Source organism: Malurus melanocephalus, unplaced genomic scaffold, assembly GCF_030028575.1.
Source record: "Malurus melanocephalus ecotype Western Australia unplaced genomic scaffold, MMel_1.1 scaffold_65, whole genome shotgun sequence".
NCBI lineage: Eukaryota > Metazoa > Chordata > Aves > Passeriformes > Maluridae > Malurus > Malurus melanocephalus.
The window spans coordinates 2,138,719-2,156,227 of NW_026623297.1; the positions used below are offsets into that span (position 1 = coordinate 2,138,719).

General features: G+C 48.0%; 1 protein-coding gene across 7 annotated transcripts in view; it reads left to right on the top strand.

Annotated features, from left to right (window-relative positions):
• Positions 1-17,509, top strand: part of FRMD4A (FERM domain containing 4A) — a 271,255-nt gene that overhangs the window by 120,385 nt on the left and 133,361 nt on the right. The window contains exon 1 of one of the 7 annotated variants that reach the window (XM_057366445.1): positions 8,305-8,527. The exons of the other annotated variants lie outside the window; for them this stretch is intronic. The gene's annotated coding sequence lies outside the window, so the exon portion shown is untranslated. Of the gene's footprint in view, positions 1-8,304; positions 8,528-17,509 lie in introns of those variants that run through there. 7 annotated transcript variants of the gene reach the window in all.

Here is a 17,509-nt window from a genome sequence, read left to right on the forward strand (position 1 = left end):
TTTTTTCATAGTTTAATTGCCAAGCATTCTTTCTCACCAATGGCATATGTTRCTGTGGCTATATAATACAAATATAATTTCTTGACATTTTTTTAATGAARCAAGCCCAAAGAGCCACTGCAAAAAGTATCACTTTAACATGAGTTGAYTTGTGTGTTATGTCTGAAATCTATATTCACCTCTCAGGGTATAATGAGTTACACTCCACACTCCTTTTAGCATAGAGAGAAGTGTGTTATGATCAAACTCAGGTTATAGGTGAAGATTGAGGGATAATACAAGCCAGAATGTCACTGAGAGATAGGTGGGAGAGAACAGATTCAACCATAATCACAATTTTTTCCATCTGAAAAACAGGCACCTACTTTTCTGTAGTCCAAAGACTGCAATGACACTACAGAGCTGMAGAAACTACCATTGCAAAAGCCATTATTTTTTGGTAGTTGAGCAGTTCAGTGGAGTTCATCAGTCTTCAGAGACAAAATATCTCATGTTTCCCACTCCCAGCWGTCAGGGTGGTCATAGGGAAAAGGTGCTACAGTGCAAGACCCACATCTCATCTGAAAATCCAGCTCTGAGGAAGTGTCAGGCAGGTTACAGATTGTTCTCAAAGTAGGGTATAGTGATGACTTTTTATGAATGAGCATGCTGATCCATCTTTTCCTGCAAAAATAGGTCAGGGGATGACAAGCTGAGTTAGGGGATCATCTTTGAGGCCACAGCTTCTAGGTAAGATGTTCACCCTTTTAATGCAGAGGCTCTGTGGTTTGAGACCTCCCCAGGACATAAGAATTTCAGCTTCTTATCTCTTAATTTTGGGGAGAAATATCTATGCCACTTATCCTCCAGCCTCACATGTACCTGCAAGGCCAGTTACAGTCATTAGATGAAAGACATAAAGAGTCCTCAAAGAGGCATCAGCACCCCAAGGCTCTCCTGTCCCAAACAGCAGCCAGCAAGGACTGCCAAGTCTCATCTCTGGGACACTTCCAGGCCCTCCTGCCCTTCTCAGGGCTGACCTTTAGCAGCTCTGGGTCTGTGTGGCCCATGCAAACAGAGTTAGACATCAGAGGGACATCAYAATYTGGTGCAAACCCTGCAGATCCCAGGGTGCTCAGTGTGTGTGGAGAGGAAATGAGCAGCCTTTGTGGARTGAAGCAATCAAACCCTTCAGTCTCCTTAGCTGAGGGTTAACACTCTTGTGGTGACCACCCTGCACAGRGTACCAGGAGAGCTGGGCTTTATCCCTGGTGTGCCTCAGTAATGAAAAGGAAATGGTTTTCAGACGAGTCATAGCAGCCCGTGCTCCCAATGACATCAGACAGGCAGCAATTAGACTCAAGTGAAACAATAAATCAAGGAACACTGAGCCTTTGCTCTAGSAGAGCACCATTATGACTAGTGCTGTGTTGATTTGGAAGAGATGAACCCATTTTAAATGTTTCCATATTAAATGTAATTTGGGTGTTTGTTATTGACTGGGTCTAAATGCAAACATTATTGGTCAGATAAATATTTTCTGACATATAAGATCTGTTCACTGCACTTTTATGACACGAGGGCTTACTTGTCCTGAGATTTATTTTCTGTTCTCTTCCCCTCTTAGCGAGGATTGCCTCATAAAGATTAAAAAAAAAAGCCAAAGTGAACCAAAGTGTAAAGCAGAAATCACCGATTAAACTGTCAGAAATGGAGCAGCCTTTGTTAATCACCGATTCATTAGCTGGGGAGGAAGAGGGGTCTTGAGCCAGCACAAAGACTTTGGTGTCACAAGGCCTGTGATTTATTCCTATGTCTGTCTCTCTCTCTCTCTCTGTGCCCAATTTGGTACAGGATCTTACCCAGGTAAATTGATCTCTCTATGACTCCATTTTCCCATCTGTTCAGCTTAGGTAATGATCTTGCTTCACAGGGACAGTAAAAATTTTCAATAAGAAGAAAAGGTTACCTTAAAAACCACACCTGCACCTGAAATTAAGATACCCCGTACTAACACCTACAGGAACTTTCCTTGATTTCATTTGGTGGGCAAGCAATGGAGTAGAGGAAAACACTTTAAGAAATAAAAAAACTATAACCAAAAAGTAACAGAAATTGGAAAGTAAGCTTATAAGTACTTTTTATTTCAATTGCTATTGTCATTTTACTGTGTCACTTTAGTATCTCCTGAGCCCTTTTTTAAGGTTGCARTTATGTATTGAAACATTGTCTAAGTGGCTTTTTATTTTTGCTACACTTATTTAGAAAAGCTTTTAATAATTATTTCAATRCCATTTTGAAATGTTCTCAGGATTTTCTGCAAAATGTGAAATAGGAAGCTTTTCCAAATCGTGTAAGTTTTGCAGTCCTCAGTAGAAGGCAGTGTAAAACTACAAGAATATTCTTCAAATCTGAAATCATGCAATGTRCAAAGGCCATTTCAGTACAAAAAGCCAAACAAATGAGAATGCATTTGTTTTATTCCTCTGTGCAAAAGGAAATACTTCATTATGTATCTCAGTGCAAGAAGTTCATGCAGATTTTGCCTAAAGGGAGGCAGGTTTTTGGCCTTGGCTCTCTCAGCTGTTTCATTTGATGTCCTTCACAATTACCTGTGCTGCCTCTTGGCACCAAAGGCTTCTGGCTGACTTTCACCTGAGGAAGGTGTGGGGAAGAACAATTTTGCCTTTTTCCAGCCTTGTTCTCCCATTTGCCACTCACTCATTTGCCCTTTGCTCAGCAGTTCACTTCCATGGATGAGGTTGTTCATTTGCCTTTKGATGGAAGATGTTTTCTCTTATCAGGTGCATTTTACTTCTGCCTGTGCTGTGGTCGTGCTGGTGGTTTGAGAGCATCTCTCCAGCTCTCCTCCAGCCAAACAGTGCCCTTTTCCAGTGTCGTGAGCATTTTGTGGAGCTTCTGTTCCTCCTCTGGGGAAAGGCCTCTTCACCTCCCACSACCACCCATCCCTTTTTATGGATGGAAGGGGCCCCTGCCATGTCTGCTCCTTCCTGCATTGGTTTGCTTCCAGGCCAATGAAAGCAGAAAATTACAATATTCTGGGAACAGGAAGACGTTCCTGAGGCAGAGCTTTGTTCAGCTCTGAAGAAAAGGGAAGCAGAATCCCATGAGTCCCCTCTGCCCTGTGGAAGAAGGGATTTGTGAGGGTTTGACCTCCATCAAAGAGGGGACCCCTCATCCCTCCGATTCCTCCTGCAAGGACAGGGACRGCTCACAGTATGTTCCATCAGGAAGATTCCCTTCTTTCTTCCCCAGACTRGGGTGGGTGGAAAGAGGAAGGAACTGCAAGAATGGCCCCTGTCACCAGCATCACTCCACAAAGTCAGGGGCCACCCCGGGAGGGCTGGTGGCACACCCGGCTCCTCTTTGGTCCCTTATGCACGCTTGAGCTGTTGGCTTTGTGTGGCCCCYTGGATTACCCGGAGCTAACTGGGACACAGGCGACTCACACGTGACTCCTGTCCCTTTCCACAAGCCCCAGGCTGGAGCTGGAGGCAGCAGGCAGGATTTGCCAGCCCAGGGTCACAGCACCAACCAGCTGGAGTTGGCTTGTCCCCACGCCTCGTGAGGACGGAGCTTTGCTTCCCTGCATAATAATCCTGCCAGCGTGCACTTTCCTTGCCTAATGAAGGGAGGATTTATTGCACCAGCTCTTTGGGAACGTTGAGGTCTGCTTCCTTCCCTCTTCAGCTCTCTGAGATCCTTTAAGTAGAGTCTGTGTAGAAATTAATCAGACGCCGTGGAAGCTTATTTTGTCCAAAGCTAAAGTCCTGCTTCTCCCTTTCCCCCCGCCTTTTGTGTCCCAATTACTTAAAGGATTGTCCTGCAAATTAATGAAAGCATGACATGGGAATAACACCCAGTTCATCTCAGAAGGGAAGTGTTTCTGTGAAAGGCTTAACTAGAAACATCTCGTGGTTCACCCAGTAAACCTGGAGATCTTCCCGGTCGGAAGTGCTCTGTGCCATGGCAGCTGGTGTTGCATGTGCCCTGTCTCCCGTGGTTTTCAGGCCCAGACCCAGTTATGAGCCAGGTCCTGCTCCTGACTAATTGCATTTTACTTGTTTGARTGAGATTCCTTGTGGTTTCTACCTGGTTTCCAAAGTCCTCAGTGTGAGTTGTCACAATGTGAGCTCATCACAGCCTGATACAAAGGCAAAGTGAAGTGATGGGGACAGGTTTGGTGGTGGGACACGTAACACTCCATCTCTCTTTTGCTGSCCCTGCTCCATGGAAGGGGGTGAGGACAGCCTGGTGGCTTGGGTGACCRACTGGGTCACGTCAGTCCCTTCTGTACCTCCCAACACTGAGTGTGTGGAGGATACAGATTGTTTCAGCTGAAAAGAGGTGAGGCCATTGCTTCTTCTCCAGCCAAACTACACCAGARCTCATGAGCAGTAAGACCATTTCATACCATGAATTTCAGAGGGACCACATGAATTAACCCATAGATAACCTGGTATTTCATTTTCTAGGTCTGGCTGACCCTTGTCATGCCTAGAATAAGTCAGCTGCATTGATTTACAGTGAAATTCGTGTGCCTAAGAGCTTATATCATCTCTGGAAATGGATTTCAGCTCCCAAGTTACTTAGGCCCATGTTGCTTTTTAAGTTTCGAGGCTTTTTAATCTCTTATTGTCACTCAAATATTATGAATTAAAGAGCTGTGCAATCAATGAGAGTTAGGCCATTGAACACCTCCCACAGGGAGGCAGGCAGTTGGATACTTCAGCAAATCCTAAATATTCTTCGAAAGCGTTTTCCTCACCTTCCATGGGTTTTGATGTACCATATGGGGAAAATGACATTGACTTCTGTAAAGCACTGCACCTCTTATGGATGCAAATCATGGAGTAAGTGTGAATATTACCTGATGACACGACATCTCCTGCAGCCCGTTAGTGCTAATTAATGCAGTTCTGGGGGTAGACAGTACTCATTAAGCTTTTCTGAAACTACTAGAAATGTTCATGTAACAGCTCACACATTCTGATGGCACCCACAGTCCTATCACCACGTTCCCTGTAAAGTATTTTAGTTCTTTAATCTTTGCTAACGAGAGTGGGAATGAATTGTCAACAGTGATTCTCCAGCACAGGGCCATGGTGTTTTCTCCTTGCTTTGCAATCAGGAAMCAAGACAAAGGAATCAGAATGTTTTTATTTTGGCACAGGGGCATCTGGTAGCTGGAAGCTGGATTTTGTGTAAGTCAGAGTTAAATATATGGGTTACTGTTCTCTTTTTGGGACTTGCCATGATAGGAACCAGCTTGGAAGAAGCACAGCCATTCCCTGCTTCTAATCATTGAAATGACAGCAGCTTTCCTGCCTCCAGAATGGATGTTTGCTGCCAGGGTGTATTGTTTGGGCAGTGCCAGCTCCAGAGACCTTGTGAGATTACACAAGTTCCTTGAAGACAAGGGCTTTTGCTGCTGCTGCCTCTGAATTATAACGGGGAAATTTAGAGAGGAACACGTATGAGGTTTTTACCAGGGAATTAACCCAAATCTGTCCAGTTTTTTTTAGGAAAAAAAAAAAAAGGTGCAATGAATAAATTAGACGAGGTGGGGCACAATCCTTGCCCAGATCTAGGGCAAAACAACTCTTTCTGGTTGAGTGTTCATAATCAACTCTTGGCAAAGACAATATTCCATTGTCATTCCACATCATAAGAAACAATTCCCATTTCCAAGTGCTTTGTTAGCTCCATCAAGTACCTAGAGGATGTTACCTTCACACAGACCAGCAAMTTATTTTTCTTACAAATGTTGCATCATGAATGAGAGGATAAAGGAAATGTAGCAGGAATATCTCCCRCCATTGCAGGAAATGTTAAGCACTTCCTTTTGGGTAAGTGCTGTTCRTGGGGTCTTGGACGGGCAGGAGAGGTCATCTCCTTACAAAGGATRTGGGGAAGATGCAGCTTTAGGTTTCACAGGTATGAGGATCCAACTGCTCTTTGGGCACACCCCACTGTAACATAGGGCATGAGAAAAGATGTTTCCTTGCTCTTTACAAACTGTTCCCAAACTAATTCCTGTTTTGTGCCAAAGGAAGAGGCTGGACTGTTGTTGGGAGCTGGTGATCTCAAGCTAGATTTAATAAAACTCCTCACACCTGCTCWGAATGCTGAACATCACAGTGCTGGGCAGAGTGAAATTTGCTTTCCAGTTTTTGCTGCTGTGCACAAAAAAAAAAAATACTTTCTGATTAGGGGCTTCCAATCTTTGCTGCTGCTTATTTACCAGGCAAGTTCTTTTTTTCACTGGGTGAATAAAGCTGCACCAGATCCTGGGTCTGCCCTGGGTTTGGAGGCAGATCCTGCCAGGAGAGGCAATGTGTGCCACAGAGCAATGGGCAGGGAAACTGCCTTGAGGCTTTGCTGCTTGAAGGATCATCCTACCCCAAGGGCAAAGTCCATGGCCTTGGCACACTCTTAGAGAGCAATGAGCATAAACAGGCGCCTGTATGGTGAGTGCACATTTGAAGGAGCTTTACCTCCTATTTTAGTGAAAATCTGTGTGGGAAGGTGGTTTTTCCTTCCTAGTTGTAACCAGGGCTGGGACTGAATCACTGGTGGGGTTCAGGYTTTCATGCTCTTCTTTAGCACTGCAGGCAGGACCTGCGTGAGATACCTTGTGAAGGAAAGATACCTTCTACCCTGTTGAAGGAAAGAGCAGAACAGCATTTGGGAGGCAACTTGAAGTTTTACCTTTCTCTGAAATCAGGAGGTTTAAAATTCCAGGAGGTTTTGAAGTTCATTTTGGGGGTTTGCTCCTCAGGGTTACCTCTGTGGCTGGATGTACATGTGGATTGGATGAACCCGTAAAAGCACAATCTTTACCCTTGCAGTGGAGCCATGATCACCTGCATTTCCTGGAGCAGAGATGGATGCCTTTGCAGAGATGGATTACCTTCTTACCCATGTCCTGAACTTGGAATCACCTCCAGAGTAGAACTGGGCCACCTTAGCTGCTTGGTYTTAACCCTCAGCAGCCACAGGGCAGAACTGCCTCAGTATTTATCCCCTCAATCAAAGCCATGCCCTTGTGTGGAGTGAGCTGGACAGGTGAGCCTGCCTGGGGCTGCACACACTGCTCTGGGTTTATGTCTGTGCCCTTAAAAACAGGAGRGGGAACTGTGCTCGTGCTTTAGCATGTGGTTATTGTACCAGAAGGACTTGGCAGCCCACTGGMCCCTTTATCTCCAGAGAGTACATAAAGAMTCATGGTCTTGACTTKGAGGTGATCAAACTGAAAAATACCYCCAGTTAAAATGAGACATTCTGCTCTTTCACCACCACCATGACTTTCATCTTCCTGGGGCAAAGAGGGAAATTTTTTGTATCCCATGTAAGYCCCAATTCCACCCTCACCATCAGCACCCTCATGAATGCCAACTCAAAACAAATGAAGGAAAGTGCTCACCCTCACTCCTCCCCTCCCAAAGCAAACCTCTCCCAAGCCAGTCTGATCCAGAGCATGGCATGGCAGCTGCCTCAGGTTTTTACCTGGTGGGAATAACCCCAGTCCCAGAAAGAAAATAATCATGGGGAGGCAAAGCAGTGGAACATATTAGAGCTTTAACCTCAGGCATCATGGTGTGGGTGCTTCATGCTGTGCATGTTTAAATCAATAAATCAGCACTTCTTGCAGGCCCACACATATTGTCTTTCTTGGCTTAGCTAATTATTTAATAGTGACACCCTTTCATGAGGGTCACTCTAGTGCAATATGTAGAGATGCTCTATTGCTGGGCAGCATCCTCACTCTTCTACACCATCACAAGCTGCACCATTCACCCAGCCAGGAGCAGGGGGAAATTCAGCAGAAGGGAGGCTGCCCTATTCCCCAGGGCTTCAGCCTGGCAGGAGCTGCTCTGTCTCCAACCCCATGGGGTGCCCGCGCTGCCCCTCTCTTCTTCCATCTGGGGCTCCACTCGGAGCCTCCCCGCTGCTCTCGCCCCTCTCCGTTATCATCTCAAGGTGTACAGACATGGGCAGGGGGTTGAACACCGCCACCCCTCACCCTTCCTCCCTGCGTCCTTCCATCCCTTCATCCTCCTCCCAGAGGCGAGGGGGAGCCCAGATGTTGGCAGGCCCGAGCCGGGTTCATCTGTTTCACATGACCCAGCGCCAACTGCTGCTCGCTGCCCTCCTCCCTCCTTCCTCCTCCTTCCTCCCCCTCCTCCTCCTCCTCCTCCTCCTCCCTCCCCGGCTCCAGCCTCGCAGCCTCGCAGCGCGGCAGCGGCCGCGCAGGAGCCGGGCGCCGGCAGGCGGGGAAAGGGAAGAAGAAGGGGGAAAGGAGGGTTCCGGCATCCCGGCAGGGAGGATGGGACGGCCCTAGAAGCGGCCGGGAGCGGCGGGGAGCGGAGGGAAGGGCCGCGCATCCCGCGCACCCCGCGGCGGAGAGGCGGGCGATGGATGCGGGGCGGTAGAGCCGCGGCCTGGAGACGCGGTGCGGCGGGGATGCGCTCGCCCCGGGCTCGGAGCTGAGGGGCCGCCGGAGCCGCCGAGGCCGCTGGAGAAGGTAACGGGGTCTTTGTCTGCGGAGGGGAGGCGAGGCGGGCCGGGGCTCCCCTTCCAGCCCCGGCCCCCGGGGAAAGCCCAGCCGCAGTGTGCGGGCTGCTCCACGCCCCCTCCCTCCATTTACCTCAAACCGAGAGAAATGTGGGCAGCAGCCGCTTTCCCTGTCCTTTCCAAAAAAATCCCCAACCCCGAACCTCTGAATTCGGTGGGCGAGTAACGGAGCCGAGCGCGGCGGCTGGGGGAAGGAGACGGTGTGTGCGGGGGGAAGAGAAGCCGGTGCTGTGATTCCTTCCCCCCTTCCCCAGCAATCTGGCTGCCTGTCCCCACTGACTGCCAAGATGGACTGCTCCTTCCCTTCCCAAATGGCTGCAGCAAGTTTAATGCAGAGCCGGGGGCTTCGCTAAGGGGAAAGCCCCCGGCTTGTTTTTCCTTTCCCCTGTGCACCTTTTCCTGAATGGGGAATGGAAAAGTTGCTCCAGATTCAGGGCTGGAAGAGACAAATGTGTAGCTCTGCTTCCCAACTGTGCCTGAATGGGAGTACATCTGCACGCCTCGCAGACATGCTCCGCGTAAGGAGGGCTCTTGGCCGCATTGTTACCCGCTGGCTGCTGAGGAGGGCAGGAGAAAAGTTGTTTCAAACCTCTCTRTAAAATTTCCAGGAGAGACAATTGTTTCTAATAATAGCCCTGGCAGCGGTTTAGCAATACGGCACACGCAGATGCGGAGCGATCTAGCAAATCTCTCCCAGGCAAGTCAGGTCGCAGGGTAAGCTGAACTCCCTGCTTCTCGATCTGGTTTGAGATTTTAAAACATTGTCCTGAACAAAAACCCCGGCACCGCTCGCCCTTTCCACCGGCGAAGGGGGTGTGGTGCCTGTGCCGGCGCGCTGCACTCCACGGGCAGGGCTGAGCCGGGCTTTCCCCGTGCCTCGGGTACCGGGAGAGGCGGAATCCTGGCTCTGCCCAGCGCCAGCTGCATATCGGGGTGTCTCGGACCCGGTTCCCTCTAGATTGGCCCCCGGGGTGTGATGCACATCCCCCACCCATGYATGGAGGGGACTGCTACCGGTGTGGGTGTCCGTGGCATCTTCCCTGCCTAGAATTGCCAGCCAGGCACCAGAAAAATCCCAATGGAGTTAAACCCTTCAGGCTGATCCCCTCCTCCTTGGGATGATGGCAGAGGGGCCGCAGGAGGTCACTTAGACCACGATGCTGACCCTGACTGGGCAATGCTGCACCACCCTGGCTTGGTGGCTGGTACTTGGCTTGACCTTCCTGGCACAAGTTACAGACAGCCTGTTCTCTTCCAAATATTAATATTTGGAAGGTGCTTTTAAGTGTCGGTGTCAGGGAGGTGTGTGCCATGTTCTGCCAGAGGGCGGGCTGTACATGGGTTGGTTTCTGCAACCCAGCTTTGCTGCTGAGCAAGGGGGCTGTGGCAGAAGCCGTGAGGAGATAAGGATATATTGCTTCTTGGCATGAGAGAGGATATTTTGAAGGGTCTTCAGCTCAGCACCACCTTGTTCTGCTGCTAAGATCAGCTGTGTCACACCAGGGACCAAACAAGCTGAAGGAGTTGGGGTTGCTCATCCATCACACTGTGTGATCAGTGCCCACAGAAGGGAGAAGTGCACCAGTGGGACACTGTGTGGTTTTATGCACGCCTAAGATAAACATTTTGTTCTTAGCTGAATTTTTGTTTTCAACACCCAGGTTAAAAATATGGGATCTCTGCTGGTTTTTGAGCATAGACACACTAGTGAGCCACTCACAACCCTTTTGGGCAAGCTACCCATGTCTCCTGGTAGGTTATTCCTGGTGGTCCTGTTGTTGCACCTCTGAACTGGTTATTGCATTAAAAATRCAGTTTGATATTTGATGATAGCTGTGGTCGCAGCACTGGGCTGCTCAGGGCCACACAGCAATGCAGCATCACTTGGTGCAGAGAGAGATTCTGTCAAACTGTTCAGCCAGGTCAAGAGCTTCAAATAGTGCACTGGGTGTTGTTTAGAAGGATGTAAGAGTGGGAAAGTCTTCCCAAGTCATGGAGTCTTGTCCCACACATCACAGGTAATTACAGTGGTGCATATCCCTTTTGTTACTGTGTAATAGCAGAAGGCTTGAGTTAGTTTTGGGTGCAACTTAACAGATGGCAAAGGCAAAGTAAAACTGAAGGTATGGATGAGGGGGAAATGCTGTATTAGGGACAATTGGAAAGGGCTGAGGAGTCACTGAAGTCTCAAGCTGCAATCTCTTAGGGCTGTAAAGGAGGAAGGGTCATGCATTGCAAGAGGGAGGACACACTGAGAAGGTATTAAGGAGTGTGTTGATCCAGCATTAACCAAATTTGGGGTCAGAGCTTAGTGGTGTCCCCTGAAGATGCACACAGGCTTTGTATGACCCACTTCTTGTGAGCTGGGACAAGCAAAGGCTGCTGTCAGCCACAGGGACATGCTTATGCTCAGCTCTCAGGGAACTTGGTGCCTTTTGTTCAAAACACTCTGGGTTCAAGGAGATCACTGTTCCTGGTTCTCTGAGCCTCATCAAAATCTTTATCTAGGTTGGGAGCCATCCCACAAATGCCCCATCTCTGGGGAAGCTGGGGGATCACAGTGCTATGGGATCAGCTGTAAGATCAGGTAACAGAGGCTCCCTGGGGTCCCCACTCTTCATGGCAGGATGGGGTGTGCTTGGGGACACAGCTGGCTCCCAAGGTCACTCAGCAATGCCAATCCCCAGCCATCCTTGCTGCCTTGCTCCTTCCAGCAGCTGGAGCAGAGATTTGCCCTGCAGCCCCAGTGCAAGCAGAGCATGGCAGCCCAGCAGGCAGCAAGGTCTGACAAGGTTAAGCTGTGATGGAATTGCTCTCAAGCCTCCTCCAGCTCCAAAGCCCAGGTTGYCCCAGCCTCTCTCAGGTTCCCTAAGCCAGCAGTGCATAGCCCAGCATGGCCTCAAAGACCACTGCAACTAACAACATCCATTGGTATTTCTTCTGCTCCCAAACTTTTAACAACACGATTCCTAGCCCTCATGTAAATCCCAGTGTGTGCCACGTCCTAGAAAGTCAMAAACAATTTTCCAAGGCTGCACAATGAGTTGTAGCCTCTGTCTTCTTTACTGGGGATGAACCTTGTCAAGGACCAAAAATAACTTTGATTGCTTTTCTCTCTGATCTGACACCGAGAAGGGACCCCAGACAGATATTTGATCAGTTCTGAGCATCTGGGAGCACTTTCATGTTGATGAATCACGAGCACACAAGTTTTGATCCTGCCTCCTTTGCTCCAAGTCACCTTTGCACTCCATCTACTCACAAGACAATATCAGCCTGAAAATTTACTCCTTGTTGCATTTGGCTCTAGCAGGCTGCCTGCCAAAAAAAAGCAGAAGACCCTGATGAACCTCCCCTTCTCAGTGCATCTCTGCTTCATGGCTGTGTGATAATCCTCTGAGGGCCCATGGATGGTGCCAGATACCCTGGGTGTCTCTCTGTGGGGTGAGGTGGGACTTTAGTCCTTGCCTGACCTTAAAGTGCAGAGGAGGCCAGATGAGCCAGGACCATCTGATTTCCAGTGTCCTCAACGATGCTCTTGTTTACAACACACTTTGCTCCTTTCCTGACAGGTGGACAATACTTCTGCACTTGTCCTGAGCTTCTCTGTGACACGTTCATGTGGTGTTGAACAGTTGCCGTGTCCCCACCCTCAAAAAAAGATCACTAGATCTTTCCATGGGTGTCTAAATGCTCTTTTCCACCTCTGCCTGCACTGGTGGGATGAGGTGTGACCTAATGTAGCAATCTTTGGGAGAAATCATTGAGGCAGAAAAAAGGCAAGTTGATTTTTTTTACTTAAATTCATTGTAAAAAGGTCCAATGAAAATCTCCTAGAAAGCTGCAAACCMAACAAAAAGGTTGATATTCTCATTTTGGCTAGAGAAATCCTTTTGTATATACATTTCCACACGTAACGCCTAACATTTTGACAATGGCTGTCGGGCTTGCCAACCCACTAGGCTCAGGCTCTAGTGTTTAGATTATTTATTTATTTTTCTTCTTAGAAGTCCCCAGATCTCCCAATCAAAATAAACCCACCCTTGTTTGGGTTTCCTGGCCGTGTGGGATTGAACGTGGCTGCAGCTGTATCACACACGCTGTGAGTGCTGCTGGCATCCCATCCTTCCCAGCTGAATTATTTCACTCAGGGAATTGCTTTGCCGAGAGTGGAGCAGCCACGGGCTGACCCTGGATTTGTGCAGGACAAGCAGGGGATGGAAAGCTGATGCATCAAGTGAGCAGCTTGGAAAGGCRGCACAAAATCTGAAGCTGAAACGTGGCACCTGCCCTAGAGAGGGGAGTGTGGATGGAGCTCTTTCCATGTTTAATCACAGCTTTCCCCCTGCTGTGCATGGGGAGCGTCTCTCCTGGCTACCCCCACCCAGGGTTTTGTGAAGACACCCATCATCCCAACACGTGGCTGCCACGTGTGTGCTCACACACTCATTTCCTGGTGAAATGGGGCACACAAAGGGACAGGGATGATTTAGGGGATGTGGAATCAAACACAGTGCTCCCTTTGTGCACACACCTCCCCCCGGCATGGAAGCGTGCTGGAAAATAAATTTGGAAGGTGATTTCTACCATCTTCTGCAACTGTGAACTGCCAAGACCAAAAGAAAAAGAAGTTCTGTCTGAAGTGGTCTGGGCCCCTTGGGATGCTCTGTGTCCCTGCTGGGGTGGTTATGTAGTCAGTGAAGGTGTCACCTGGGCTTGTGCTGCAGGAGGTGATGGAAATTGGGAAAAGAGACTTGCCCCTCACCGAGACCAAGAGAACCAGAGGGAAGCAGTCTGCTTTACTTTTGTGTTACACCATGGAGCGTGCTTTCTGAAATGTTCTGCAAGTGCTGATGGAAATTCTGAGGGAAATCTTTCAATCTAAAGGTGCTGGTCCATGTCCTCACTTTCTCAGTCCCCTCTTGCAGGCACAGCTGATTGTGCATGTGGCAGGAGGCTGCTCCAAAATGGGTATTGAATCCTGTGATCTTAGGGCTTGGGCGTATCGGATCCAGCCACTGAATTTGCAGACATTGCATCAGGCTGTTCCCTCTTCGCTTCCCATCCTTAACTCTTCCACATCGATTATGCATAGTACTAAAGAGATGCTGAGTTTAGCTCCAGAAAGGAACATCTTTCCCTGGCTCTTAAAAAGCAGGAGAGTAAGATAAAAAAACAGGTTTGTGTTGAGGCATTGATTCCAGGTCTCTCCTATGCAGAAGTTACAGACTGTCAGTATTTATTATGTCCTGAGATGCCCTGAAGCTGAGATGACCTGGTCTTGCTGCACCAGTAGCCAAAGCATTCTCAGTACAGGKGATGCAGGATCCTGGCATTACTCAGGAGATGAATGTGGGTATATAAGCACGGAGTATGTGTCCTGAAAGCAGTTTTACGTGCTTGAGCCCAGAATGCGGCTAGTCTGAGCTCCAGCCCTCACCAGACAGGCAGGTGTTCAGCCTCAGGAGCTGTCAGGACAGGAGAAGGCAGTTTGAACCCCTTCGTGCCCCCATGCAGGGTGTGCAGGCAGAGCCCACGGAAGATGTCCCAGTCCTGCAGCCCCAGCTCTGCCCCGCTCAGCATTGGGTGTGCTCGGGAAMAAAGTGGGAGCAGAAAGGGTCAAACCAGGCTTTTGCAAGCAGGACTGGTCTCTGCAAACACCTGCTCGTCTGAGGATGAGTCAGCTGCTTGCCATCTGAATGTGCTCTGCATCTCACCCGTCCTTCCTGTGAAACCCAACTGGGGGATGATGCCCACCCTGCACYGACCCTGTCAGCTGCTGCTGCTCAGGCAGAACCACTGGGCAGCTGCCCAGCCTGGGCACAGCCACAGCCCTGGCTCTCGACACCGAATGTGTGTCAAACCTGCTGATTAGCAGTGCCTGGAAACAGCCCGGTGACATATTTTCCCACTGGAAGCATATCAGTTCTTGGAGTGTTATTCAAAACAAGAAGGGGGAAAGAAATCAACAAACCCAACAGTTCTGTGCACTGATTAACATTTTGTGCTTTTTTTTTGTTTTCCTCCCCACATCTGGAATGACTTTTGYGAGTGTGTTTTCTATTATGTGTTATGTATAACCCTGCTCAGTGCTCTCTATTGACCCACTCTGTTCCAGTCCCTGAGTGATGCACTGCTCGGTGCTTTGGCTCCATTGATCAGGGCCAGCACCGCTCACACCTCCCSATGCTCAGTGATACAGTAGGTACAAAACACTCAATGCACACTAAAAGGACACCTCAAGCCATAAATCTTAATTTGTCCTTTAAAAATATTTCACACATGCTATCACTTCCACTGCTTTGGGTCACTTTGGTCATCTTCCTATGAACCCACACTGATTTTTATTTTCTCCAGCAAATCACATCAGTTTCAACAGCAAATAAATCGTCCTGTTTTCTTCTATAACTAAAGTAAACCTCCTGYGAACGTGTTCCCAGAAGACTTGGATGCTCTCATGTAATTACACCCTGTCTGCATGCACAAACAAGTGATATCTGGAACATTTTGCTGAAAGTATGTCACATTTCAAGTATGAAACTGTACAAAAAATTAAAATTTTATGTGTGTTTACAAGGAATTTAAAGCCTCAGGTGTAGGAGAGATTAGGAGGCATGCTAACATCTTTGGGAATAATAATAATAATAATAATAATATTGCTATGTACTTTATTGCCACATGGTCATTATCCTACGATGACTCACAAGTGCTTGCTGCAGAATATAGTAGGGAATGAACCAGGTGACCAGGAGTCCCTGCAAAGAAGTTGATGTGAATTATAAAAGGCTTCAAAGTTCCTCACTGGCAAAGGATTTCCCTGGTAGATAATTAAGATCCTTTTCCCTTAGATYGTGCTGTGTCCTTTGTGCATAGCAAACAGGGTAAATACAGAGCTCTTCCAGGGGAAGCAAGACCCTTCCAAGGCATGTCATGGTTTCTTGAAGCACAGCCAYGCTCAAAAGCTGATGAAGCACCTGTCCCAGGACCACTCTGCTTGTCCTTGTGCAAAGGCACCAGAGATCCTTTATCCTGTTTCCCTCTGGGCCTCCCATTTTAGCTCTGCTGTTGGTATTTGTTTCTTTGGGCTGCATTAGGGACTGTCAACCCAAATGATGGATCACAGTTCTTGTATATAATGTGCAAACATGGGATGAAACTGCAGAACTTGCCTTAGAGGGATTATTATCCAGAAAATAAGTTCACCCTGGGGGAAATAAAAAAAGAAAAGCTCACCAAATAAAGATGCTCACAGAGTTTGGCTGAGCTGAGTTAGRTCAGGAGAAGTTTCTGTACAGGGCAGGTTTATTTTGGGTGTTAACTGGGAAGTTGGCAGCAAGGAAGATTGTCTACCTGTTGTCTTATTAACATAGATATGAGAGGGACTATTTTTTGCAATGCTTTTTTTCTTGTGAAAGCGGCAGTTTTTCAGTCTTTGGGCATTACTTTGACATACAGAGGAATAGCACAGTCTGGATGAATAGCTGCAAGGTCTGTAAGGTGGGATGAGGCTGTGGGTTGCCTGCCCCATTCTGCTTCTGCTTTCCATAGGATGCAACCCTTTGGCTGTAATWGTTTCATATGGATCAAGTGGTTTCACCAGACCTAGAGATGCCCTTAAATGTGAACAGCTCATYATCTGCTCTGTAAGAAGTGATGGAATTCCGAGTAGGACTGCAGCACTTCCTCTTTCACCAGGACTTTCTGTTGGCTCCAGAGAGARCCTTATCTACCACATTTATGAGGCTGTGCAGGGAAGTCTGTCAGGAGAGCATGGAAGCCCCATCCCCTGACTCATTCAAAACTCATCCAGCTGAAAGTGCTGCCAGCAGGGGAGAGCCCCAAGCTGGCAGGAGGAGRAGCAGCTGGGCCGCCTCATTTGCACAATTATTTATTTATTATTTATTCCCTTATCCAGAAAGGCTGTAGRAGCAGCATGGGCTTCCCAAGTAAAAGGGGAGGAGACAGTTATAGGATTACTTCCCAGTTTGAGGTAAAGTTTTAACAGCTCTGGCATGTTCTTGACCTAAAAATGCTGGCCCAAAGCAGGTGTCCATGTTGAAACACCTGCACAACTGACCAGCTGAGYAAAGGTTTATCAAAACCTGAAGGGKTTTCAAATSTCTRAGGTTTAAGACATCTGTGACCAGAGAATCCTCTAGACTAAAAATAAATAATACTGAAGACTATGTGACCTCCCTGTGGTCAGCCTCAGCTCCAGAGGATGCTCTGACCAACCACATCAAARCTCCTTCACTCTCCTCTCCTGCCTTGTAAATAGTGGGGATAATTCTTGGAAGCTGGTATATTTTTAAACTGGCAAATGGTTTATTTCCTGGCCAAGAAAGGGAATGGAAAGAGTTACAAGGGTGAAAGAGTCAAACAYAGTAAAAAGTCTGCATTGGGAATGCCCTCTCCTCCTGACTCAACATCAGAAGGCAGGGAGGGTGCAAGAAATTCTGCTTCCCTTTGTATGCGCAAAGATTTAGATCTGTATTATTTTCAAGAAAGAAAACAATACGTGACCTAAACCAGCAYGGCCTCCATTCTAGCGAGGAAGCTGATCTGTCCAGGAAAGGACTTTCTTATCTCAGGATATAACTGAGATCAGGCCTCGGAGGCTGGCCGTGCTCAGAGCGGTAATTTCAGCATCTGCCGGGTAATGCCCTGCTCGGTTTAGAACACGACATCAGAATTAGATTTCATTCTAACTACAYGGCTCAGGCACCAAGTGTTTTGAGGTTAAGACGCGGCATTCCCGGCTTTAAAGTTCGCCTGAGAGTTATTGCTTGATGTTGTAAATGGACTTAAGGACCGTAGGAGATGGTTTTTCATTTCAGCCCTGATACAGTAAGCCACTTAAACACTTGCTTATGTCACACTGAAATAAAGGGGATTTATGGACACAGCCATGKGCTTTGCTGAATCAGAGCAT